The 27,708-nt window shown below is 42.9% G+C and overlaps 1 protein-coding gene and 1 pseudogene across 1 annotated transcript in view; both read right to left on the bottom strand.

Moving 5' to 3' along the window:
- LOC124777977 overlaps positions 1 to 27,708 on the bottom strand; it is a 166,638-nt gene that overhangs the window by 62,438 nt on the left and 76,492 nt on the right. The gene's annotated exons all lie outside the window — the stretch shown is intronic.
- Positions 13,381 to 13,498, bottom strand: LOC124778364 (annotated as a pseudogene).

The raw sequence follows: 27,708 nt of genomic DNA, 5'->3' as shown, positions 1-27,708 counted from the left end.
CGAGCGGTTGTAGGCGCTGCAGTTTGGAACCGCGCGACCGCTACGGTCGCAGGTTCGAATCCTGCTTCGGGCATGGATGTGTGTGTCGTCCTTAGGTTAGTTAGGTTTGAGTAGTTCTGAGTTCTAGGGGACTGATGACCTCAGATGTTAAGTCCCATAGTGCTCAGAGCCATTTGAACCATTTCACCTCTCGTCAAAGAAATATGGTCAAATCTAGGGCCTCGCCGTAATTTTGATCAGAAAAGTCGTTCGTCTTCTGTTCACTGCAATGTGATTTGTAACCGCTTGGTCCGCTGCAAAAATTTGGTTGGTGTGTTCCTTCGACTCTTTTTAATAACCTTGCTTTGACTCGGTTGGGAGGGGAGGGGGAGGGGGAGGCGTACAACGTACGCTATTGTCGTGTGCTGATGGGAAGGTGGGATATGCTGCAGGCGGCTTGAAATCCACAATCACAGCTACAGCCATCCATCTCTACATCTAGCATCTTCGAGGGCCCTTTTCAACAAACCGAAATAGAGAAGAAGGAAACGCTCGAAAATAATAATAAAAAATATCTTAGCTCTCTATTCTACTTTGTCTATTTTTGAACTCTGGATGCCACAAGTTAAAAAGTGCTTCATCTGTTTCGTTCTTTTTATTAAGTTTGTAGTTGTTGGAACACTAATTACATTAAATTATGAAAAAATAAAAATAGTTCTTATTGTCCATGTCGTGTGTCCTAAACATTTATTTACCTTCAAATATTCCTCCTTCATTGCTTTATAAATGGCTTCACACGATTCTTGAATTGTTTTGGTTAATATGCTATGTGGTATTGGAGTGCTGCATTGCAAGCTAGAATAGCTCTCTCCTGCAGCAAGAAATCGCTGTGTTGTGGGGATATTCTCTTGTGCACGTATAGCATTTTTGAACTGAGTATTATGTTTTGTAATATGAGGAGCCACTTTACTGAACCAATACTTAAATGCACTCTCATCCATTCGTAAGTAGTTTATATAACATTTACGTTCTCCACTTGCAGCTCTCGTAAAAAGTTTTTCTGAATGCTTTTATTATGTCGACGTAAAACACACGACCTCACCCAAGTATGTTTCCTTTCATTTCCGCCGCTTCTCTTCGAAATGCACACACAAGGCAACTGTGGTACAAGCAACTGCAGCGCACAGTTTTTGTCCGCCCTCTTGAAATCTGACGAAAAAATATGATCACAGTGTAGTACACATTTTTAGCACCATGTCAAAGATCTTTGTCAAAGAAATCTGACGAATGTTTGATCATATTTCTTTGTCAAAGAAATATGGTAGTGCAATACCGGCCTAAGCGCTGTGATTCGCCCGCCTCACAGCTTCGTTGCCGCACGTACGGTGTTAACAGTGCAGGTCAGCGACGGCTGAATGTTGCGTGTTTCCGTGCGTTGTAACGTGTTCATGTATTGTTTCTGTCTTTCGCGGAACTGTGCATTGACCTGTGTTTGGTAGTGAGCGACATGCAGCAGCAAGGGCCCTTGTGTATTGCTACTACAGTTGGTGAGCGTAAGGGGCAGAAAGACATTCAAAAACTATCTTAAACTGTCGTATCGAACGTACTGAACATATTTTACTGATATAGCTAAGCATAATATAAATTTTGCGTGCGCTTACCTTGTTTTATTTCCGAATTAAAAGTGCAGGAACATCGGAAGAATATTTAGATGTGATGTAAATGAAAACGTAAGATACGGAATATGACGATTTTGACTGAAAGTTAGTGCGTAGAACTGTACTTCGATACTATGACAAAGAGAGTATCCAACGGTTAGAAAAATACAGCGATCTCCGTAGTAAAATCAGTAATTTTGGCTCGGACACCTCCGCACACTTGGATTTTGATCCAGAAATTATAATAATGGTCAAAATTTTTTAATGGAATCCAGAGACATTGCAGCAGCAAGAAGGAAAATTTGTCTACAACACATTTACTGCGTGCTGAGGATAGTAGCCTTGTAGTATACATCCATAAAACAAAGGTTTCACAAAACCATAAACAAAAATGTGTTTTGCTCGACTTCAACGGAAATATTGGCCTGAAAGCCCCTGCAATTATTTTTGCATAGCGTACATCATAGATGTAGATAAAATTTTTTCTTTAGGTAGGCATTGTCATCAAACACAAATACTTGCGCGCTGTCGCTGTCTCTCGTAATGCTTTCGTACGTGACACGATACAGTAATTATAACTGTGATGTTATCAAAATTTATTTCATAGTTTTCTTAACAATTTTCTCGCTGGAAGGTTCTACAAAGTCCAACAGAATGCAGCTTCATCAGTGATGACATTTTTCGTTACACAGGCCAAAGATTTTCCTTCCCCTCACGGTATTTTATTTTTTATCTCTGAATACTTTCACGTTTCTCACGATAAATATGTATGACATGCATCTATAATCTTTGAGAATGTTCATGTACACACATCAAAAAAGTTTTGCATCACCTCGGTTCCGAGAGTTCCGGAATCTGTACAGAAAATTAGAATATACGGCCGGTGTGACTGAGCGGTTCTAGTCGCTTCAGGCTGGAACCGCTCAACCGCTACGGTCGCAGGTTCGAATCCTGCCTCGGGCATGGATGTGTGTGACGTCCTTAGGTTAGTTGGGTTTAAGTAGTTCTGTTCTAGGGCACTGATGACCTCAGATGTTAAGTCCCATAGTGCTCAGAGCCATTTGAACCATTTGGAATAGAGATCAACATAAACATCATTTCCGCCCTTTTTATTGCTCACGAAAACCACACATAGCATGTTGTACCACCATACAGCAAGACCTTCAGAGGTGGTGGTCCAGATTACTATACACACCGGTACCTCTAATACCCAGTCCGCAGCTTGTGGTCTCGCGGTCGCGTTCTCGCTTCCCGAGCACGGAGTCCCGGGTTTGATTCTCGGTGGGGATTTTCACCTGCCTCGAGATGACTGGGTGTTCGTGTTGACTTCATCATTTCATCATCATTCCTGAAAGTGACGAGATTGGACTGAGTAAAGTTTGGGAGTTTGTATGGGCGCCGATAACCGCGCAGTAGAGCTCCCCACAAACCAAACATCATTATCATCTAACGCCCAGTAGCATGTCCTCTTGCATTGATGCATGCCTGTATTCGTCGTGGCATACTATCCACAAGTTCATCAAGGCACTGTTGGTCCAGATCGTCCCACGCCTCAACGGCGATTCGGAGTTGATCCCCCAGAATTGATGATGGGCACGTCGTCCATAAACAGCACGTTTCAATCTGTCGCAGGCATTTTCGATAGGGTTCATGTCTCGAGAACATGCTGGCGACTCTGGTCGAGTGATATCGTTATCCCGAAGGAAGTCATTCACAAGATGTGCACGATGGGGGCATGAAGACGAATGCCTTGCCAGTATGCTGCTGATATGTTTGTACTATCGGTCGGAGGATGGCATTCACGTATCGTAGAGTCATTTTGGCGCCTTCCATGACGACAAGCGGCGCCCGCATAAAGCCACCCGGAAAACAGCAGGGAACCTCCACCCTGCTGCACTTGCTGGACAGTGTGTCTAAGGCGCTCAGCCTGACCGGGTTGCTTCCAAACACATCTCCGACGATTGTCTGCTTGAAGACATTTGCGTGATGCTAACCCTGAGCAGTCCATTCGGCATGTTGTTGGGCCCATCTGCACCGCGCTGCATGGTGAGGTCGTTGCAAAGATAGACTTCGCCATGGACGTCGGGAGCGAAGTTGCGCATCATGCAGCCTATTGCGCACAGTTTGAGTTGTAACACTACGTCCTGTGGCTGCACGAAAGGCATTATTGAACATGGTGGCGTTGCTGTCAGGATTCCTCCGAGCCATAATCCGAAGGTAGCGGTCATCCACTGCAGTAGTAGCCCTTGGAAGGCCTTAGCGAGGCATGTTATCGACAGTTCCTCATTCTCTGTATCTCCTCCATGTCTGAACAACATCGCTTTGGTTCACACCGAGACGCCTGGACACTTCCCTTTTTGAGAGCCCTTCCTGGCAGAAAGTAACAATGCGGACGCGATCGAAACGCGGTATTGACCGTCTAGGCATGGTTGAACTACAGACAACACGAGCCGTATACCTCCTTCCTGGTTGAATGACTTGAACTGATCGGCTGTCGGACCCCCTCCGTCTAACAGGCGCTGCCCATGCACGGTTGTTTACATCTTGGGGCGGGTTTAGTGACATCTCTGAACAGTCAAAGGGACTGTGTCTGTGATACAATATCCACAGTCAACGTCCCTCTTCAGGAGTTCTGGGAACTGGGGTGATGCAAACTTTTTTTTTTATGTGTGTATTATTTTGAGTCCAAATATGTCAGTGGTTCTGTTTCATCCATAAGTTGAAGCAAAAAAAAAATATTCTTCAAAATTTCTTATGACATTAGTTTTTATTTTATTTTATACTATTTTTTTTTGTAGCAGCTGGAAAGAATTGTATTTTGCTGTGTACAATACTCTAGACTATAAATAGAGATATATATTTTGCGGTATTTTTACTAACATTTGAAATTATCAACAACTGACAGTGCTGTAATACTGTGAGATGACCCTGAGGCGACAGCCGCTTGCAGATCGCTTTTTAGTAACAGTTATTTTTGTGATTAGCTGCCTATTCCATTTCTATGTTTCTTGGATAGAAATATATGAGTTTTATTAAAGCACTAATTATTCTCCTGTGGATTAACGGTTCATAGTTGAAAGACATAAAAAAAATAAAATTTGGAATTTTCTGTTATAATTACTGCGAATATTTTCGTTTAGAACACCAATTTCTCGTTGATAAGACGTAGATGACGAAAACATTGGCGAATGATCAAATAAGAATGCCTATGTGAGGTGGATACAATGAGCAAAGTATCTTCGGATGAGGAAGATAACGAAGACACAGATGCACTGAAATGCATTGACATGTTATTAGAATATGCAGGACAAAATTCCTTTGACTGTAGCAATATTTTTAGTGATCAAACCATGAGGACCGTCGTCATGCAAAAAAGTGAATTAAAATCAGAAACAGGAAAATTTTGACAACAGTTCCCCGAAGATGAAATGAAAGAAGGTGATACAAAATGCTCAGTATTTTATATGTTATTTTGTAAATACGTTGTCAGTTTCTGGCAAAAAAGCGTAAGTAACGCAGTGGGATTTCATTTGTGGTATGTAGCACGTTTTGTAAATACAGTAAATAGCAATTTACGGTAAAAAAGCTGAAATTTTGTATTATCCGTGATTTTAGGTTACCCGTGCAGTATAGAATACGCGTTGACCGGGATGATCAGGAGACTGCTGTATTTGGACTTTTGTGTTGTCACCCCTCATGAAGATATATGTGACAAATAAAGCTTCCGTTAAACGTCAACAGAACAATGAAAAGTAGAGCATTCAAAGATAAATCAAGCGAGGAAGCTCCATACGTCAAAAAATATTCGCAGCGCTCCAAAACAAATGTTTTCAGTACGTTAAACTCAGGCCTCCAAGGAGGAATGCAATGGAATGCAACCGACCCGCTTCCGTTTCACTGACGACACCGTATTATTTTCTTTAGTGGACATGAACTTCAAACGCGAATGGAAGATCTTAGCTGAATAAATGTGAAAGTAAGAATCAAAATGGTTGCTAGTGAGAAATTTGGAACAAACACACCGAACAGAAAACAGAAGAAATTAACAATGAAGACATAGAAGTACTTGGTGCGTTTTCGTATTTGGAGCAGTTCAAAACTACTACTGGACGAGTAGGAAAAGTTGTAAACAAAATAAAAATGGCGTGGGGTGCTTTCGATAAACTAAATGATGTTTCAAAACTAAGCTTTCAATGTTTCTGCAAGGGAACGTTTACTAGTATGTATGACTATTTTCGACTTATGGCGGTGAGACATAGACATTTAAAGCGAAAACTATTCCAGACCTGAGGCTCCTTGAGCATTTAATGTAGAGACGTTGATGAGAATTACTACAGGATGACAACGTAGAATTGGCCCGGAAAATACAGCGATGTGCGAAACGTGAGGACGAAAGTAACTTTCGTGTCAGGTGTCAATGGCGAGCAACATAGTTCGATGAAACTTGGATCATACGTAGAAGGGAGTGCTAGAGCACAGTACAGAAGGTAACTGAAAGAAATGCACAATGCAATGGACAGAAATGACTCTTTTATTCAAAGACAATAATTACACTGAAGTCATCGTTATTTAAGACGGTTCGCTTACATAACAAACTTTTGTGGCGGCGTTCGTAGCGACAAACAATTCGCTGTAGAAACGGCTTACGAAGTCACCGCCACACTTTTAATAGCGGGCCGACCGGTCCGCTGGAACAGTGAACAGAAAGATGAAAAGCCAAACACTCTGATTAAATAAAAGTCGGTACTTATCTTTATTAACGAAGATACAGAAACACAGTAGTGAACTCCGTGTCTACAGAAATCTGTCTAGTTCGAGTCGGAGCGGCTAGGTCAGCGTCGGCTGACGACAAACAACAACTCTGCTGCGATGAACACACAACTGACTAGCAAGTACACAATTCGGTGGCGAGTATCCAACTGAGCGGCGAATACAGAACTGTTCTAGCGCTCGCGACTCCAGCGCTTAAGAAGCCAGAAGCCAGCGGTGGCGCGCGCAGACTTGCGGCGATTTCCTTCTCGCTGGCGCTGCTTATGCGGATGGCGTCCGGACTTTGATGCTGCCAACCTTTTGGCAGCGGGCTCGGGTGGCATTACTGGCTAGGATATAACACAAACGGCGGCACATGGTGTGATATTCGCTATTTTTGGCTTCATTAAAACAGCAAATAGTTAATACTTTCAGCAAGAAGGCAAATACTTGTTTATAAAGAATGATTACTGTATAATAAGGCGTCGCATAGCGATGGGGGAATTTCCTAAATAATGTAATTTGTCGTCTTTGGACGGCAACATACACAGAAGAATACGGATAGATATGCGATCCTTCACCATTTTGTTCGCCGGAGAACAAATGAAGCCTTGAGCGCTAAACACTTGTAGTGTTTTCTTAAGTAAGACCGACGCAGATTTGTGGCAGTCTGATCTAATTTTTACTAAATGTATAAAAACGTTTTACGTCTAAATTTGAGTGAGGTGTAAAAAGAAGAACTGTTATAACTTATCGTGACGACGCACGGGCGACTCAAAAGGTCAATGGCTATATAAAAGAGCGCTCAATGGACATGAAACGGACATAAAAATCTACCGTCATTGTAGTACTAAGCATAGGGTACGATATATGTTTTAGTTATAATAAATATTTGTTCTGGAAATATTGAATCATTTAGCAGTGCTCATTCCTATCATTTCCTCAGTATTATTTTCATTTTAATTACGCATTTTGCTAAGCTTACAGACGCCGAGATCAGCAGTTCAATGTGCGTGTTACACTGACAAAACGAAAACTGTTTTACTGTCTTCTTGCATCAGCTTTAATATTGAATTTCCCTTTTGTGTGATGTTACAGTTGTTTTTGCGCCCTTAAGAACTTTCTGGTCCCTTAGGAAATTGTTTTCTCATAACAATAACTTCACGGCCGGGTATGATCGCATCTACGATCATGACGTAATTAGAAAGACGATAATGCAATTTCTTAATCAGTAGCACGCTAGCTGTGACTGCTTCAAGCCACGCGAAACTGCAAGTAAAGACTATTCACGTTTCACAATGCAATATTTTATGACAATGGTCAATCCATGATTCTTGCGCCAATTGTGATTGATAAAACAGTAAGCGAAATCTCAATTTCCAACTTTTCCATTGAATAACATCACTTTTATCTTGTTACATCACAATGGTTGTTGATAGGGTGTGTTTGGTTTGTTGATGACTTTTAGTTTGTGGGGCACTCGACTGCGCGGTCATCAGCGCCCGTACGAAGTCCCAGTCTTTTTACACAGTCCAATTTTTGGACACAGTCCAATCCATACAATGTCACGAATGATGATTGTGATGATGAAATGATGATGACAACACAAACACCCAGTCCCCAGGCAGAGAAAATCCCCAACCCGGTCGGGAATCGATAGGGAATGTGATCACCACGGGTGCCAGTCCATGCCCTCCACCAGCGCGGTTGACAACTGCTGTATGGCGTTGGTGCGTGGGGACATGCTGCACTCTGTCTGCCCAATGCGTCCCACAGGTGATCGACGGGTTTTAAGTCGGGGGAACGGATACGCCAGTCCTTCTGCCCAGCGTCACTTCTTTGCAAGAACTCCTCCAGCTGCGATGCAGTCTTGCATTGTCATGCATAAAAATGAAACCAGGGCCTAACACACCCCTGAATGCTGTACAGCGTCACGGTAAAGTTGATCGCTGTGCATAGCGTGTTCGAAGATCTGGCTGTCAGTGCGATAAGCAATGTTATGCCTTCCCGCTCCGTAGCACGTGAACTGCGATGTTTTCCCGGTGGCAGAAGGATCAGTCGTTGACACTAGTTCGACGTTTCCAGGGTACACCGGACTGTGTACGCTATACGGAAATAATTCGTGGAGGCTCCTTCAGGGCTTCAATGGACCGTCTTCCGGCCTTAGTTGATGGAGGGGTTATCACGATCCAGATATACGATGCATCAGTGGCCAACAACTGGTTTACGCAGACTCGCTTTAAATGGGACTTCCAGGTTGTTTTGGATGCCTGTGGCATTCGCATGTCAACAATATCTACACACTTGCGGCCATAGCACCCCTAAATATCTGTGACATAGAGAGCAAAAAGCAGTAAACACACCCACGAGATTTAATGTGCATCCACCAAACATTCCCAACTCGTCTTAATCCAAGGAAAAGTTTCATCCAACGGACAGTATCGCTAGCAGGTCGACCTGAGACCCACCGACTGTCTTTATGGTTGGACTCTCTGTAAAACACAAACCTGGACCCCAAAGAGGAAATCACACAAGGGCAGCAACTAGAGTATACTACATGGAGAGTATTGCATAGATTAATAACAGGAGTTGCAAAACGCCAAGTAAACACGTTTAGGTGGGGCTTTTCTGACGATGACCAGAAACACAGACGATTGAACGTCGGCCCATGTGCCCAGAGATGGAGTTTGTTTGCACAGCGTAAGGTCATTAAATCTGCAGATTTTTGGCGGAATAGAATTTAGATGTTCTTGCCTGCACACGGACAGTAAGTATGTATGTAACACTTGGACTACCAAAATCATCATGTTCGACAATGTACCTGTGTGCCTTACTTGCTCCCCCCTCTCCCCACATGAAGGAACGTCCAGAATCGCTGCTCATAGTGAGTCTGCTCTCATCTCGAGAAGAGCACGCGTTTCCACTCCACGTTGCTGCAGTCCCTGTGCTCTTGGCACCATCGCAAAACATTCGACACGGTGCATTCACCGTCCAATATCATTGTGACCCTCTACTTGTTCCCCCGACTTAAAGCCCACTGTGCACCTGTGAGATGGCTGCTACGGTCGCAGGTTCGAATCCTGCCTCGGGTATGGATGTGTGTGATGTCCTTCAGTTAGTTAGGTTTAAGTAGTTCTAAGCCTAGAGGACTGATGATCTCAGATGTTGAGTCCCATAGTGCTTAGAGCCATGTGAACCATTTGAACCTGTGAGATGCGTTGGGGAGCGTTACCAGCCATACTGTTGGAGGAGCGGAAAGCCCTTCAAGAATAATTGCTTACCAACCTTGAGGCCAGCACAGGAGTACGCTGCAGGGCATGCATTGCCGTCCGTGGTGATCACACACTATTAAGATTCATGTCCCGCCTCTTCTATCGTCCATGGAATCTTACATCACGGTGACTTCACTGTAATTATTGTTTCCGAATAGAATTCTCATTTCTGTTCGTCTCACTGCACATTTCTTTCTGTTATCTTCTGTACTATACTGTAACAGTTCTTTCTATGTATGGTCCATGTTTTGTGCAACTACTAGCTGAGTATCCGGCTTTCCTCAGGTACATATTTAATCCATTAGGCTCACCTCCTCCATCCCACACTGTTTGTCCCTCTCCTCGGTCCTACTGCCCTCCTCTCCGTCTATCTTCTTCTCCCCTTCCTCTTTCTGTCCACCTCCTCCTCCTCCTGACTTTCTACGTCTGTCTGCTGCTGCCTCGGCTGTCCATCTACTCCTTCCCCTCAGTCCATATCCTCCTGCCCCTTAGAATCCATCTCCTTCTGCCCTTCTGTTTTCTCATCGCGCCCTTCTAACTCCTCCTCTCCTTCTCTGTCCATCTCCTCTTCTTCCCTATCTCTGTCCATTTTTCCGTCCCTTCACCGTGTCCATCAACTCTTCCTTCGTATGTGTGTCCATGTGCTCCTCCCTCGTATCTGTGTCCATATCCTCCTTCCACCTCCGTCTGTCCATCTCTTCTTGCTTCTCCTGTCACCACATTATCACCCCCACCCCAATAGTAGGTTGCTGGTTCTTACCCCCACAGTACTTCTTTCCAGATCAAAGCTTGGTTGAAATTGATCCAGAGGTTTAAGAGGAGCTTTTCTCCCTCACCTCCGCCCTTGTAACAGGTACTAAAGAGACAGCCTACATTAGACTTGTCCGTCCTCTGCTGGAATACTGCTGCGTGGTGTAGGATCCTCACCAGGTAGGATTGACGGAGGACATCGAAAAAGTGCAAAGAACGGCAGCTCGTTTCGTGTTATCACGCAATAGGGCGAGAGTGTCACTGATATGATACCGAGTTGGGGTGGCAGTCACTGAAACAAAGGCGGCTTTCTATGCGGCGAGATCTATTTACGAAATTTCAAGCACCAACTTTCTGTTCCGAATGCGAAAATATTTTGTTGACACCCACCTACGTAGGCAGAAATGATCATCGTAATAAAATAAGAGAAATCAGAGCTCGAACGGAAAGATTTAGGTGTTCCCTTTTCCCACGCGCCATTCGAGAGTGGAACGGTAGAGAAGTAGTATGAAAATGGTTCGATGAACCTTCTGCCAGGCACTTCAGTGTGAATTGCAGAGTAACCATGTAGATGTAGATGTAGATGTAGATGTTATTCCACAGCGATTCTCTCCAGACAGTAAGTGATATGTGCACCAAGTTTTGTTGAAATTGGTCCAATGGTTTAGGAGGAGACGTGGAACATACATAAATACATACATACATACATTTTTATAATATGATGGATATTCTTGGCAGTGACACACCCTGTCAAAGCTACTTTCGTCCTCGAATTTTGTTCGTCAGTGTATTTCAAGTACCTCAAGACAGGCAACGCAGCTTGCTCCATCCGCCCCATCTGTAGATGGTGGGTTCCCTATCTTAATGTCTGTGCAATATTTTTTGGGGCAGTTAATTTTGGCTGCTTTGGCTACCTGAAGGAGAGACGAGGAAAGGAGAGATATATACCACGGAACTCAGTGGAGTGGAAGATGTACTTATGATCGCAGTGAGGGACATGTACCAGACAAATGAATGGCAGACCGACCAATCTGCTGGATAACCAAGAGGCAAGGAAAGACAGGGACGACGACCTGACGTGAGGAAGCAGGTAGACTGTAAACCATGGAACAATTTAAGAAAGGCCTCTATCTAGTAGTTCATTTCAAATTGCTCATGATGACGCTGAAGATGATGATGAATGTCCCAATTATATTTCGGCGAAATTGTGTCTTGCTCTGTCGACGCTGGTTCTCTTTCGTCAGGATATTTTGCAATTTTGCAAGATCTCATCTGGTTTTTTTGTGTTAAAAACTACATCAATTTCGTCGTTTGTTTTCCAATGTCCGAAAATAAAACACGTGAAAAATCATGCCCAGTTAGAAACATCGTGAGCAAGGAAGCTCACAGTTATTTAACAGTCGGTTCTTTTGCAATCACGATAGGCTACAAAGAAATTTTGCAGGTAACAGTGAAATCACAAGAATACCTGACGGCAGTCATACTGTTTCAGACACTAAATTCTAATGAAAGTTCGTTAAATAATGATGGTCACACGACTGCGTCGAAACGTGTTTGGCATATCAAGCAAAACAGCATAAAAATAACTTTTGCAGAAGTGGACCTCTACTAATATCTTTTTTCCTCTAAAACGGCATTCCTGCGCAAACGGATGGTCCCTACATGTGTACAGGGTGACATTCATTGAACTATATGAAATAAAATCGTCATAACTTCTGAACGGTTTGCGTTCGGACGTTCAAACTGCACGGTTGGCAGCGGGGCACGATGGGAATTAGTATGCGCATCCATAGTTTGGTTTAGCGACGAAGCCCACTTTAATTTCGATGGTTTCCTCAATAACCAAAATTGGCGCATCTGGGGGAATGATAATCCGCATTTCGCGGACGAGAAGTCTCTTCACCCTCAACGGGTGACTGTGAGGTGTGCAGTGTCCAGTCACGGAACAATCGGTGCGATATTCCTTGACGGCGCGGTGACTACCGAACGGTACGTGAAGGCTCTGGAAGATGATTTCATCCCCATTATCCAAAGTTACCCTTATTTCGACAAGATGTGGTTCATGCAAGATGAAACATGTCCTATCGAAGAAGGAGAGGGTTTGATGCCCTGAACGAGCACTTTGGGGGACAGCTTCTGACTCTGGAGTACCCAGAGGTCAACTGGCCCGGGCCTCGATTGGCCGCCATATTTCCTGGATGTGAAGGCGTGTGACTCCTTTTTGTGGGGCTATATTAAAGACAAGGTGTACAGCAATAGCCCCAAAACCATTTCTGAGCTGAAAACAGCCATTCAGGAGGTCAACGACAGCATTGATGTTCTGACACTTCAGCGGCTCATGCAGAATTTCGCTGTTCGTCTGCGCCACATCATCGGGAATGATGGCACGCATATCGAATATGTCATAATCTAACTCCAAATACTTGTAGTGATGTTTACATGTCGAATAAAGTGTGTATACGATATAGTTTATAATTTAAGTTTCTTTCATATAGTTCAAAACTGTCACCCAATATACACATTTCAGGAATGGAAAAGAAAAAAAAAAAGATGCGTGTAAAGTTCATACAAAGTGATACCGTTCTTGCAGTGTATTAAAATCGCCTACGTCACAGTCTGGATACTTCTGTAAAGAAGAACTACTGTACTACCAATTTTTGACAAATTGCTAACTATAGCTGCTGTACATGTAGTTTAAATGTTTCCCCAAACTTCTGAAAGTATAGTTGCTTTTCTGCCATAGATGACATTCTATAGAGTTGAGTACAAAGCACTCTGTCTTCAGGCCACAAGGGGCCCATCTGGACCATCCGACTGCCGTGTCATCCTCAGCTGAGGATGCGGATAGGAGGGGCGTGTGGTCAGCACACCGCTCTCCCGGTCGTGATGATGGTTTTCTTTGACTGGAGCTGCTACTGTTCAGTCGAGTAGCTCCTCAATCGGCATCACGAGGCTGAGTGCACCCCGAAAAATGGCAACAGCTCATGGCGGCCCGGATGGTCACCCATCCAAGTACCGTCCACGCCCGACACCGCTTAACTTCGGAGACCTGATGGGAACCGGTGTATCCACTGCAGCAAGGCCGTTGCCCGTGTAGAGTTGAGTATAGGAAGACGTTAATTGTTGTTTAATTCAACGAACAACTGGGAAATTTAACTGATGAACCAAAACAAAATTTCTAGTTTGTGAGATGAATGGCAGATAGCTCTAAATGTAGAAAAATGTAAATTAATGCTGGTGAGTGGGAAAAACAATACCATAATGTTCGGATACAGCATTAGTAGTGTCCTGCTTGAGAGGGTCACATCGTTTAAATATCTGGCGTGACGTCGCAAAGCGATATGAAATGGAACGAGCACGTGAGGTTTGTGGTACAGAAGGCGAATGGTCGACTTCAGTTTACTGGGAAAAATTTTAGGAAAGTGTGGTTCATCTGTAAAGGAGACCGCACATAAGAGGCTGGTGCGATCTTGTCTTGAGTGCTGCTCGAGTGTTTGGGATAGGAATCAGGCCGGATTGAAAGAAGACATCGAAGCAGTTCGGAGGCGGGCTGCTAGATTTGTTGCCGTTAGGTTCGAATAGCTCGCGGTTGTTAGGAAGATGCTTCGGGAGCGAAGATGGGAATCATCCCTGGAAGGAAGGCGATGTTCGTTTCGAGAATACCGTTTGAGGACTGCAGAACGATTGTACTGCCATCAACACACATTTCGCGTGAGGACCACGAAGATAAGAGAAATTAGGGCACATACGGAGACAGTCGCTTTTTCCTCGCTCAATTCACGCGTGCAACAGGAAAGGAAGTGACTAGTAGTGGTACAGGTTACCCTCCGCCACACACCGCACGGTGGCTTGCTGAGAATTTGTGTAGATGTAAATGTAGATTATAAGCACATGGTTAATAGTCTGCTAGTTCCCCTTTGGAGAGCAATACAGCAGCGTTTCCGCTAGGGACAGATTTGAGAAGTCGCTGGTAGGTTTCCCGAGGTGGCACCAAAGCTCTACGAACAGATCACGTGATTCCCGTAAATTATGGGCCGTTGGTTTGTGGGAGCGGAACTGGAAGTACATAGCGTCACAAATGTGTTGCATCGGCTTTGATCAGTCGAATTTTGTGGCCAACAAATGAACACGAGTTCACTATTAAACTCATGAAACTATTGTAGCACGATTGTGACGCGGACATATGCTGATGGAAGACGCCATCCCTGTTGGGGAAGAGTACAAGTATGAAGAGATGCAGTGGTCCGTACACTGTCTTCGATTAGCACCCCAGGTCCCACGGGATCCCAGGTGAATGTTCTACGTAAGCGGCTTGTCTGCGGCAAGAATGTTCGCCGTCTGCAGGTCCGACAGGTGCGCCGGCTCCCTACTGCAACTTATGTCCACGGAACGCCACGGAAAAACAACCGGCTCGACCGTCGGATGTAGCTCCGGCTTAGACCAGACGGTGCGCCGGGTTCTCAGCTGGGAACGGGTTCACCAACCGCCACATGGTCGCGTATACAAACAGTGATCCAATACTGTCAAATGTTTTTTATTCCAGTCCTTGATGACAGTATCAATTCTTCAGAAGATGACCGATTTCAGTCCGTAATGACCATCCTCAGATCTACAGTATACAAATATATACACCTAGCGATCAGTGTGTCTTTCAACACAATACAGCAATACGTATCACAATATACTATCATACAACCAGGGAAATCGTCATGATCATCATCATTTAAGACTGATTATGCCTTTCAGCGTTCAGTCTGGAGCATAGCCCCCCTTATAAAATTCCTCCATGATCCCCTATTCAGTTCTAACATTGGTGCCTCTTCTGATGTTAAACCTACTACTTCAAAATCATTATTAACCGAATCCAGGTACCTTCTCCTTGGTCTGCCCCGCCTCCTCCTACCCTCTACTGCTGAACCCATGAGTCTCTTGGGTAACCTTGCTTCTCCCATGCGTGTAACATGACCCCACCATCTAAGCCTGTTCGCCCTGACTGCTACATCTATAGAGTTCATTCCCAGTTTTTCTTTGATTTCCTCATTGTGGACACCCTCCTGCTATTGTTCCCATCTACTAGTACCTGCAATCATCGAGGGAAATGTACAGATAAAATGGGGCGAAACGTACCTTTTTTACATCATGTCCTAAAGTGATAAGGCCATTATGACATCGTCAAAGCATATAAATATAATCAGCACACCATCGTCACATAGATCTAAAATAAGGTGCAGAATAGGCCACATAGTCCACACAGTCATTATTGCAACTGGCTACTGAAGTACAGTAGCTACCAGAAATCTGTTTGCCTACATCCTCCATAGATGTCACTTCTGTGGTCTTAGATGTAGTCAGCATTTACGCAAAAAACGTAATCTGATAAAGACACATTAGGTAAAATACATGTAGCAGACTTTTAAAATTGATAATTATCATAGAAACCAATTGTGATACAGTAAAAGACGAATACAGTTACCCATATAAAATTATTAAAGCGAAATATATGACGAGAATAGGTCCGACCCTTCTTATGGTGAATTTACGGTCAACAATTAATGTACGTAATACATTGCCTGTAGCAGCCTATAAATTGCGTATGAAAGATAAAATGTCTATATGACGACTGGAAAAAGACAGATCAACGATCAGCGCCCTCTGTTGGGTCGGCCGCTAGGATATTATGTAGGCGCGCACCGATCGTAAGAACTTAATTTTTTTTTTCTTTATTGTGCACACGGTGCACAGAACATGGATGATGGCGACGGCATGTGAACGGTGGTGGCGTGACGGCGAACAACACTACACACAAACGAAGGCACACACACGAAACACTGACGGCGACGATCTCCGGCGCGCGAATGTTCACTGAGCGTGTACGAGTCCGGGGACCTGCCAAGAGTGGATGTGGAGGAGGAGGGGGAGGGGAATGGGAGAGTGGAGAGCAGAGATGCCATGGGCAGAGGAGAGAGGGGGAGGGGGAAGGGGGAGGGGAAGCCCGAGGGAAGAGGGGAGGAGGAAGGGAGGAAAGGAAAGAGAAGGGAATGGGAGGGAGGGAGGGAGGGAGGGAGGGAGGGAGGGTGCCTAAAGGAAAGGACACAGGAAGGGGGGGAGGATCAAAGTTGATAGGAGGGGTAGATGGAGGGGAGGAGGACATCATCAGGGAGGGGGAGCTGGCGGAAGCCACCTTGGGAGAGGGTAAGGAGGGTGGAGAGATGGAGAACGGGTGGGACGTGGGAATACAGATGCGGCAGCGGGCGGGGGTGGGAGAGGATCGGGGAGACTTGCGGGTGAGGAGGATCGAGTTTACGGGAGGTGTACAAGATCCGTATCCTTTCAAGGAAAAGGAGGAGGTGGGGGAAGGGGATGAGATCGTACAGGATCCGCGTGGGGGAGGGGAGACGGATGCGATAGGCGAGGCGGAGAGCATGGCGTTCAAGGATTTGGAGGGATCTGTAAAAGGTAGGAGGGGCGGAGATCCAAGCTGGATGGGCATAACAAAGGATAGGGCGGATGAGGGATTTATAGGTGTGGAGGATGGTGGAGGGGTCCAGACCCCACGTACGGCCAGGGAGGAGCTTGAGGAGACTGAGTCGGGAGCGTGCCTTGGCTTGGAGTATCCGGAGAGGCGACGGTCGAGGGTGATTAGATTAGATTAGATTAGATTAATACTAGTTCCATGGATCATGAATACAATATTTCGTAATGATGTGGAACGAGTCGAATTTTCCAATACATGACATAATTAGGTTAATTTAACAACATACTTAAGTTAATAAAACAATTTTTTTGTGTTTTTTGTTTTTCTTTATTTTTTATTTTTATTTATTTTTATTTTTTTATTATTTTTTTTAATATTTTTGGTTTTTTTCTTTTTTTTCCTTAATTTATATCTAAAAATTCCTCTATGGAGTAGAAGGAGTTGTCATTCAGAAATTCTTTTAATTTCGTCTTAAATACTTGTTGGTTATCTGTCAGACTTTTGATACTATTTGGTAAGTGACAAAGACTTTAGTGCCAGTATAATTCACCCCTTTCTGTGCCAAAGTTAGATTTAATCTTGAATAGTGAAGATCGTCCTTTCTCCTAGTATTGTAGTTACGCACACTGCTATTACTTTTGAATTGGGTTTGGTTGTTAATAACAAATTTCATAAGAGAGTATATATACTGAGAAGCTACTCTGAATATCCCTAGATCCTTAAATAAATGTCTGCAGGATGATCTTGGGTGGACTCCAGCTATTATTCTGATTACACGCTTTTGTGCAATAAATACTTTATTCCTCAGTGATGAATTACCTCAAAATATGATGCCATATGAAAGCAATGAGTGAAAATAGGCGTAGTAAGCTAATTTACTAAGATGTTTATCATCAAAATTTGCAATGACCCTTATTGCATAAGTAGCTGAACTCAAACTTTTAAGCAGATCATCAATGTGTTTCTTCCAATTTAATCTCTCATCAATGGACATACCTAAAAATTTTGAATATTCTACCTTAGCTATATGCTTCTGATTAAGGTCTATATTTATTAATGGCGTCATACCATTCACTGTACGGAACTGTATGTACTGTGTCTTATCAAAATTCAGTGAGAGTCTGTTTACAAGGAACCACTTAGTAATTTTCTGAAAGACAGTATTGACAATTTCATCAGTTAATTCTTGTTTCTCAGGTGTGATTACTATACTTGTATCATCAGCGAAGAGAACTAACTTTGCCTCTTCATGAATATAGAATGGCAAGTCATTAATATATAATAAGAACAACAAAGGACCCAAGACTGACCCTTGTGGAACCCCATTCTTGATAGTTTCCCAGTTTGAGGAATGTGCTGATCTTTGCATGTTACGAGAACTACTTATTTCAACTTTCTGCACTCTTCCAGTTAGGTACGAATTAAACTATTTGTGCACTGTCCCACTCATGCCACAATACTTGAGCTTGTCTAGCAGAATTTCATGATTTACACAATCAAAAGCCTTTGAGAGGTCACAAAAAATCCCAATGGGTGGTGTTCGGTTATTCAGATCATTCAAAATTTGACTGGTGAAAGCATATATGGCATTTTCTGTTGAAAAACCTTTCTGGAAACCAAACTGACATTTTGTTAGTACTTCATTTTTACAGATATGTGAAGCTACTCTTGAATACATTACTTTCTCAAAAATTTTGGATAAAGCTGTTAGAAGGGAGATTGGACGGTAATTGTTGACATCAGATCTATCCCCCTTTTTATGCAAAGGTATAACAATAGCATATTTCAATCTATCAGGGAAAATGCCCTGTTCCAGAGAGCTATTACACAGGTGGCTGAGAATCTTACTTATCTGTTGAGAACAAGTTTTTAGTATTTTGCTGGAAATGCCATCAATTCCATGTGAGTTTTTGCTTTTAAGCAAGTTTATTATTTTCCTAATTTCAGAGGGAGAAGTGGGTGAGATTTCAATTGTATCAAATTGCATAGGTATGGCCTCTTCCATTAACAGCCTACCATCTTCTAATGAACACCTGGATCCTACTATATCCACAACATTTAGAAAATGGTTATTAAATATATTTTCAACTTCTGACTTTTTGTTCGTAAAGTTTTCATTCAATTTGATGGTAATACTGTCTTCCTCTGCTCTTGGTTGACCTGTTTCTCTTTTAATAATATTCCAAATTGTTTTAATTTTATTATCAGAGTTGCTGATTTCAGACATGATACACATACTCCTGGATTTTTTAATAACTTTTCTTAATATAACACAGTAGTTTTTATAATTTTTGATAGTTTCTGGGTCACTACTCTTTCTTGCTGTCAGATGCATTTCCCTTTTCCGGTTACAAGATATTTTTATACCCTTAGTAAGCCATGGTTTGTTACAAGGTTTCTTACGAGTATATTTAACTATTTTCTTGGGGAAGCAGTTTTCAAATGCATTTACAAAAATGTCATGAAATAAATTATATTTTAAATTGGCATCAGGTTCACGGTACACCTCATCCCAGTCTAACTGCTGTAGGCTTTCCCTGAAATTTGCAATTGTTAAAGCGTTGACTGAACGTACTACTTTGGAGGACTGTTTAGTATTGCTGAATGGAGCTATGTCATATATTGTAACTAGCTGTGCACCATGATCAGAAAGACCATTCTCAACAGGTTGAGCCAAGGTACTTAAGGGTGGGAGTGAGGGCGATAGGACGGCCATAGATGGTGAGATAGAAATCAAGGAGGCGGAAGGAAGGGGTGGTTTTGCCTACAATGATCGCCTGGTATGAACTTAACCACTAGAGGGCTTTATATACATCGTGATATGTCTCCCACAGGAAACGTTTAATATTTCCTTTGCGATGATGACAGACGCCTCGCCAAATGACTCATCGTTCTTTCGTTCAATACTAGGTCTCAGTAAACATTCTGCAAGTGCCTACGAATATCTGGTTTTCTGCCAAGTGAAACTGAATGTCAGCTCTGAGCTTCGAACGCAACTGCACTGGGTACCTCATTTTGAAGACTACATATAGCGCCATCATCAATCGGAACTTCATGAAACTATAGGGGCTGAAGCGAGAATATTTCACTATGTCCCACGACAAATTCCGCATTTTTCCAACTGTAACTGGCTGAGAATAAATTTGTTTCATTATTTATTCAACGGCCCTCGTAATTACCGAAATGTTTTCTGACAATGGTCGCTGACACACCACCTCATACTGCTTGTCAACGAGGGAATTCTCGTGCTTCGGAGTATACATCCGTAGTCGTATCAGAATACATAATATTAAGTGCCTCTTTTTTATGAATGAAATTTTGTGGAACAGAACAGTCGCAAAATCTGAGGAGACATTTAAAGGTCGGTGAAAAATTATGCCGAATACACACTCTACGAATCGCCTTACTGTGCTTAAGCGATAATTAAAATTACTCTTATTGACGTCATGTTATCAACCACCACAGGGACGAATTAAATTATTATGCAATGCAAATGTTTCATCTCCTACGAATACATAAGGTTCTTCCACTGTAATATCTCGGAATGCCTAGGAGGTACGTTCATTGCGTTTCTTTGCAACTTTTTTCATAAAAGTGTTTCTTTTTTACACTTGAGTCACTATCTTTGCCATCTACAAAAATTGAGTTACAATTCGCACCCATCAGTACCGTCAGGATTAATGAATAGTAGCCTTTATAACTAAAAAACATTGAATCACTTTCTACTGGTTTGATCATCCTGATATGTTTACCAACTGCAGTTTGCTCCTCTGCAGTTTGGAAAATTTGAAATAATTTCAAACTTACGCGCTATACTCATCCAGTTACTTTCCTTCGTAATGGGCATATATGTGTGTTACACAATGACAACCACACTTTCATGCAAACCTCGCCGGCCGGAGTGGCGGTTCTAGGCGCTACCGTGTGGAACCGCCCGACAGCTACGGTCGCAAGTTCGAATCCTGCCTCGGGCATAGATGTGTGTGATGTCCTTAGGTTAGTTAGGTTTAAGTCGTTCTAAGTTCTAGGGGACTGATGACCTCACAACTTAAGTCCCATAGTGCCCAGAGCCATTTTGCAAGCCTCACATACAATTCTACTAATTGTTTTTATTCCCAGTCTGAAACTGCAATGGAGATCGGCGAGAGTATTTTCTGTTTCAAGGTACCTGGAATAAAAATAATACTATTTTGATTCTATTTTGGTTTTCTTTGCTTTTCAGGAAACATGGTAATAAAAGAAACGGGCCAACGTCAGGAACAATTTGGTGAAATGTCACAGAAAATTAAACGAAAAGAATAAGACCGGTTCTGGAGCAAATAAGAAGAAGAAATACATGTTTTATAAGCGATTACAATTTCTGTTAAAAGTTCTACAAATAAGCCTGCCAACAGTTGCAACGTAATCCATGCCGACAAGCAGCCTGAAGAAGGTTGTCACCAAAGTAAAGAAAACCCGCAGAAAGACAGGGGAGCTGCAAATGTACTGGACAGGAAAGTAATGACCATCATTGACACATCTATTGAACAGGCTAGAAGCAGAAGTACGTTTTCTTTAAGGAAATTGGATTCACTGTAGATAAATTTAACGAAAAAGGTGTCGTAGATCTGTACAACGCAGTCATAAAACTTTTTAAAAGAATTATGTCGAAAGAGCTGACCGGAAGGATGCATGTGTTCTCCTGCAATGATGCGTCACACGAACACCAAACTGTCGGTGGTGCGTCATCGTACTATCCATCACGGCCTAATTAATGTCGTAACTATTCAGTGTACGGAACTGCCGAACATTATGTACGCTCAACTGGTGCAAGTGCTGCATCTAATGAAGACACGTATTTGGAATCATATACGACGTCTGCTCCCAGATTATCTTTCGCTTCAGACAATTCCGATTTTTGGAAGTATTTCCAAAACGAGCGGTGGTTTTTCATCTTAATATAAATAAGATAACATTATTCATTGACGTTCCACTTAGTTTGCAAAGAGCTTTTTTAAACTCTGGTGTTCAATTTTGCACATTAAATAAATATTTCCTAACAAGTAAATTTCAGTTGTGTTCTCGCGTCAGGAGGAGAAATGCAGTTCTGCGTATCGACATCTTTGTACTGCAAATGAGTCAGTAACATTCGTAATAATTTGTGAAACGTAGTTTTTGAAATCCTGAAAAAATTAACATTCTTTGTGTCGTCCTCTCGTAGTTTTTCATAGAGTGTACTGAAGGCACAAAATCTAAATTAGTCTCGCGACACACCGATGTACCCCACATTTCCTACGTTGACGCTGCTTCTTTTTGTAAAAGTGAGGTCGGTCGCTGACATCCGTGCGCTCTCTCGCACACAACACGACCGCAGTATTTCTGGCGCGACCGCCGCCTCCGCGGACAAGGCCGTGAGTTTTTTTTTCTTTTTTTCTTTTTTCTTTTTCTTTTTTTTTTTTCTGGCCGTGGCCGGCAGAAACACCGGTTCTGCGAAATTTCTTGTCGTGAACAAGGGTCCTAAGGTCTGCGTGCGTGTCGCCATGCGTGTTTCGATTAGCCGTTCGCCTGGATGACGGCGTGTCCGGACACTGGGGTAACATGAAAAGCGAATCAGCCGATCAGCCGACATGTTTCCATTGATCCACGGTCGAATCGGAATGCCCACTGCTATTGAAATCACCGATGGAAGCATGTAGGGTCTTCTGCTGAGGTACCCAATGTCCAACGGTTTGCTCCGAAAAACTTATGTCTGACAAGAAAATCGTTTCTGAAAAGAATTGCCGGCCGCTGTGACCAAGCGGTTCTAGGCGCATCAGTCCAGAACCGCGCTGCTGCTACGCTCGCAGGTTCGAATCCTGCCTCGGGCATTGATGTGTGTGATGTCCTTAGGTTAGTTAGGTTTAATTAGTTCTAAGTCTAGGAGACTGACGACCTTAGATATTAAGTCCCATAGTGCTTAGAGCCATTTTGAAAAAGAATTTGTTAACATCTGGTTTCAAATTAACGGTTAGGAAGCTTTCTAAATGTGGTGTTACAAAATGGCTCTGAGCACTATGGGACTTAACATCTGAGGTCATCAGTCCCCTAGAACTTAGAACTACTTAAACCTAACTAACCTAAGGACATTACACACATCCATGCCGGAGGCAGGATTCGAACTTGCGACCGTAGCGGTCGCACGGTTCCAGACTGAAGCGCCTAGAGCCGCTCGGCCACCCGCGGCCGACTGTGGTGTTACATAGGCATGGTAAAGATTAGATGAGTAGACAGGGAAACTGATGAAGAGCTGGAGAGAAAATGTCTTCATGGCACAACTTGAATGAAAGATGGGATCGGCTGTTATCAAACACCTGGGTGCATCAACGAATCGTCAACTTGTTAGTGAAGGAAGTGTGCGGGGCAAAAATGAAGACTTGACTACACTCAGCAGGTTCAAACGAATGTAGTTTGCAGTAGTTATGCGGAGCTTGAGAGACGTTCACATGATATACCGCACTACCGTGGGGGTCTCCATCGCACCAATCTTCGCACTGAGCGCTAGTCCAAGATATCTTTTTACTCTGTAAATTCGACGAGATACAGTGTATTGATGTCCTGTTAATACTACTCTGAAGATGGCTTAAAACTTTAAAGGAGTAAAATTGTAAAACTGAAACATAAAAATGCGCTCAAGTCGGAGGTATTACATTGTTTGGACTGTATGCAACATCAACAGCAACAACAACAAGACCGAACGGCTCTTACTTTCGATTACACGTCATAGTTATCCGCGGGACTGCTGAAGCTGCGCTCCCTCCCTCCCCTTTCCCCTTAAAACTAAATTTCGGGGATTTTTATAAACAGATTTACCAAATTTTATGTAATTTTGAAGCACTATTGAACAAAATTATATAAGTGCGCTGTATTGACCGTCAGTATTGGAAAGAAGAAATTAAACGCGACATTGTACATTATAAAATGGATAATCTTTCTAAGAAAATTGGAAGACAACATCTATACGTTGTTATTTATGGCAGCTGCATTGGTTTTAGTATGATGTACAATAAAGAAGACACTTAACTTGCTCCTCCAGAATTATTAGTGGTACCCAGGCGGGAGAAATAGGGAAAAATCGGAAGCCTTCAATCAAGTATCATATTAACTTCAGCACTCGTCGATCTTTCAGATTCAACAATACCACAGCGTACTACCAACAAGAACATTGAACAGGAGCGAACAATGTAAACGTGCGCGTGTGTGTACTAAGTGCCCTGTAAACCACAGATGTCTGTTTCTTTTATGATACTACGTGGACGAAAAGACACTATCGCACAGCCTATGTTTCCAGTCAAACGGGAAGGAAAGGCTTCTTCTTGTAGGCAGAAGATACAAACAGTAGGAGAACTCAGATCCTTTCTCTATTTCGTCAGTTTTTGCGCCTCATCTGGTCCGGCGTCCTTGGCGGGATCCCGTCTTGCAATCATCTCGGTACGTCCTTGCAGCTAAGTGACGTTATTCGACTTCTTGCAGGATCGAAATAAAAGCAGGCGTGCGATCTGCACAGCATGCATGGGATAATGGCGTGTTTCCTTACTTACTGTCAGTGTGTGGTATCCGATTATACATGAATGTCACATCTTTCTTATAGCGGTCTTATTGCCTGAATTCGATACGGGATTTGATGAACAACTTGTAACGCCGGAAATGCATATCCTCCTATTTCCATCTATTGTACTATAAATTTTTTCCTTATTTTGTCACCTGAAGATATGACATTTCTGTCTCTTTATTGTAATTGTTTTACTGTTTGTATATATATATTTATGCATTTTTGGCGATGTATAATTGGTTTCTTTTATAAATATTATTTGTATTTTTACGCTGGGGCTTGCCTAGGGAAAACTATGCTATCGAACGATTACATCGATAGGTCGTGTGGAGAACCAAAGTGCTTAGGATCTTTGGTAGTGTTAACTCTGCCGCATGGAGCGCGGGCAGAGGAGTCTGGCTGGGGTAGGGCGGTGGAGCAGGTGTGTTGTGTGACGCTCCCGCGAGTTGCCGGGCTTTCCGGGTTTGGCAGCATGTAATTGCGCTCGACTTGCTATGATAGTTTCTGACACGGTGTCGCGGACGGGAAGCATTAGCTGGCGCACATCAAGAGCCCGTTTCGCCTGGTGACAGTGTCGAGAAGAAGGTGCGCCAACATCCAGCTTCTACAACAGCGACGGCCGACAATGAGTGACTGCCGCCACCTCCTCGACCGACGACTTCAAACCTTCAATCAACCAACAAGGAAGACTGGAAGCACGTAAAGTTTTATAACTGTATGGCAGACCTCAGCTTTTAAAATTTTTTTGCATCACAAAATTGCAGCAACTTAGCATGAACCTTTGTTGCTCATTGTCCCAATTGCATTACCAAGCAGGGTCCCTTCCTTTTCCGAAATGAACCTGAGTGTCGTTGAAATTCAGACGCCAGCATTAAAGTAATATCATTCCATTTCACTGCTTTAATTTCAAAGTTCAGTTAAGGTATTCATAGCTGGCTACAATATTTAGATTACACAAACACAAAGTAAGAGTGCGAGTTTTGTTAGCATATCTTAGCTTACCTGTGACTGCAGCTCAGTGTGGTACGTACTAAATGTTACTATTGTTAATTGTCCAGAATCATTTAATTCAAGTTCAAAGACCGAGCGAGGTGGCGCAGTGGTTAGCACACTGGACTCGCATTCGGGAGGACGACGGTTCAATCCCGTCTCCAGCCATCCTGATTTAGGTTTTCCGTTGTTGTTGTTGTGGTCTTCAGTCCTGAGACTGGTTTGATGCTGCTCTCCCTGCTACTCTATCCTGTGCAAGCTTTTTCATCTCCCAGTACCTACTGCAACCTACATCCTTCTGAATCTGCTTAGTGTATTCATATCTTGGTCTCCCTCTACGATTTTTACCCTCCACGCTGCCCTCCAATACTAAATTGGTGATCCCTTGATACCTCAGAACATGTCCTACCAACCGATCCCTTCTTCTGGTCAAGTTGTGCCACAAACTTCTCTTCTCCCCAATTCTATTCAATACTTCCTCATTAGTTACGTGATCTACCCATCTAATCTTCAGCATTCTTCTGTAGCACCACATTTCGAAAGCTTCTATTCTCTTCTTGTCCAAACTATTTGTCGTCCATGTTTCACTTCCATACATGGCTACACTCCATACGAATACTTTCAGAAATGACTTCCTGACACTTAAATCAATACTGGATGTTAACAAATTTCTCTTCTTCAGAAACGCTTCCCTTGCCATTGCCAGCCTACATTTTATATCCTCTCTACTTCGACCATCATCAGTTATTTTGCTCCCCAAATAGCAAAACTCCTTTACTACTTTAAGTGCCTCATTTCCTAATCTAATTCCCTCAGCATCACCCGACTTAATTAGACTACATTCCATTATCCTTGTTTTGCTTTTGTTGATGTTCACCTTATATCCTCCTTTCAAGACACTGTCAATTTCATTCAACTGCTCTTCCAAGTCCTTTGCTGTCTCTGACAGAATTACAATGTCATCGGCGAACCTCAAAGTTTTTACTTCTTCTCCATGAATTTTAATACCTACTCCGAATTTTTCTTTTGTTTCCTTTACTGCTTGCTCAATATACAGATTGAACAACATCGGGGAGAGGCTACAACCCTGTCTTACTCCCTTCCCAACCACTGCTTCCCTTTCATGTCCCTCGACTCTTATAACTGCCATCTGGTTTCTGTACAAATTGTAAATAGCCTTTCGCTCCCTGTATTTTACCTCTGCCACCTTTAGAATTTGAAAGAGAGTATTCCAGTCAACATTGTCAAAAGCTTTCTCTAAGTCTACAAATGCTAGAAACGTAGGTTTGCCTTTCCTTAATCTTTCTTCTAAGATAAGGTCAGTATTGCCTCACGTGTTCCAGTGTTTCTACGGAATCCAAACTGATCTTCCCCGAGGTTGGCTTCTACTAGTTTTTCCATTCGTCTGTAAAGAATTCGTGTTAGTATTTTGCAGCTGTGACTTATTAAGCTGATAGTTTGGTAATTTTCACATCTTTCAACACCTGCTTTCTTTGGGATTGGAATTATTATATTCTTCTTGAAGTCTGAGGGTATTTCGCCTGTTTCATACATCTTGCTCACCAGATGGTAGAGTTTTGTCAGGACTGGCTCTCCCACGGCCGTCAGTAGTTCCAATGGAATATTGTCTACTCCGGGGGCCTTGTTTCGACTCAGGTCTTTCAGTGTTCTGTCAAACTCTTCACGCAGTATCGTATCTCCCATTTCATCTTCATCTACATCCTCTTCCATTTCCATAATATTGTCCTCAAGTACATCGCCCTTGTATAGACCCTCTATATACTCCTTCCACCTTTCTGCTTTCCCTTCTTTGCTTAAAACTGGGTTTCCATCTGAGCTCTTGATATTCATACAAGTCGTTCTCTTATCTCCAAAGGTCTCTTTAATTTTCCTGTAGGCGGTATCTATCTTACCCCTAGTGAGATAGGCCTCTACATCCTTACATTTGTCCTCTAGCCATCCCTGCTTAGCCATTTTGCACTTCCTGTCGATCTCATTTTTGAGACGTTTGTATTCCTTTTTGCCTGTTTCACTTACTGCATTTTTATATTTTCTCCTTTCATCAATTAAATTCAATATTTCTTCTGTTACCCGAGGATTTCTACTAGCCCTCGTCATTTTACCTACTTGATCCTCTGCTGCCTTCACTACTTCATCCCTCAAAGCTACCCATTCTTCTTCTACTGTATTTATTTCCCCCATTCCTGTCAATTGCTCCCTTATGCTCTCCCTGAATCTCTGTACAACCTCTGGTTCTTTTAGTTTATC

The sequence above is a fragment of the Schistocerca piceifrons genome, chromosome 2 (genome assembly GCF_021461385.2).
Source record: "Schistocerca piceifrons isolate TAMUIC-IGC-003096 chromosome 2, iqSchPice1.1, whole genome shotgun sequence".
Lineage (NCBI taxonomy): Eukaryota > Metazoa > Arthropoda > Insecta > Orthoptera > Acrididae > Schistocerca > Schistocerca piceifrons.
Note: the sequence above shows the minus strand (reverse complement) of the source record. Positions and strands in the feature narration are given on the sequence as shown.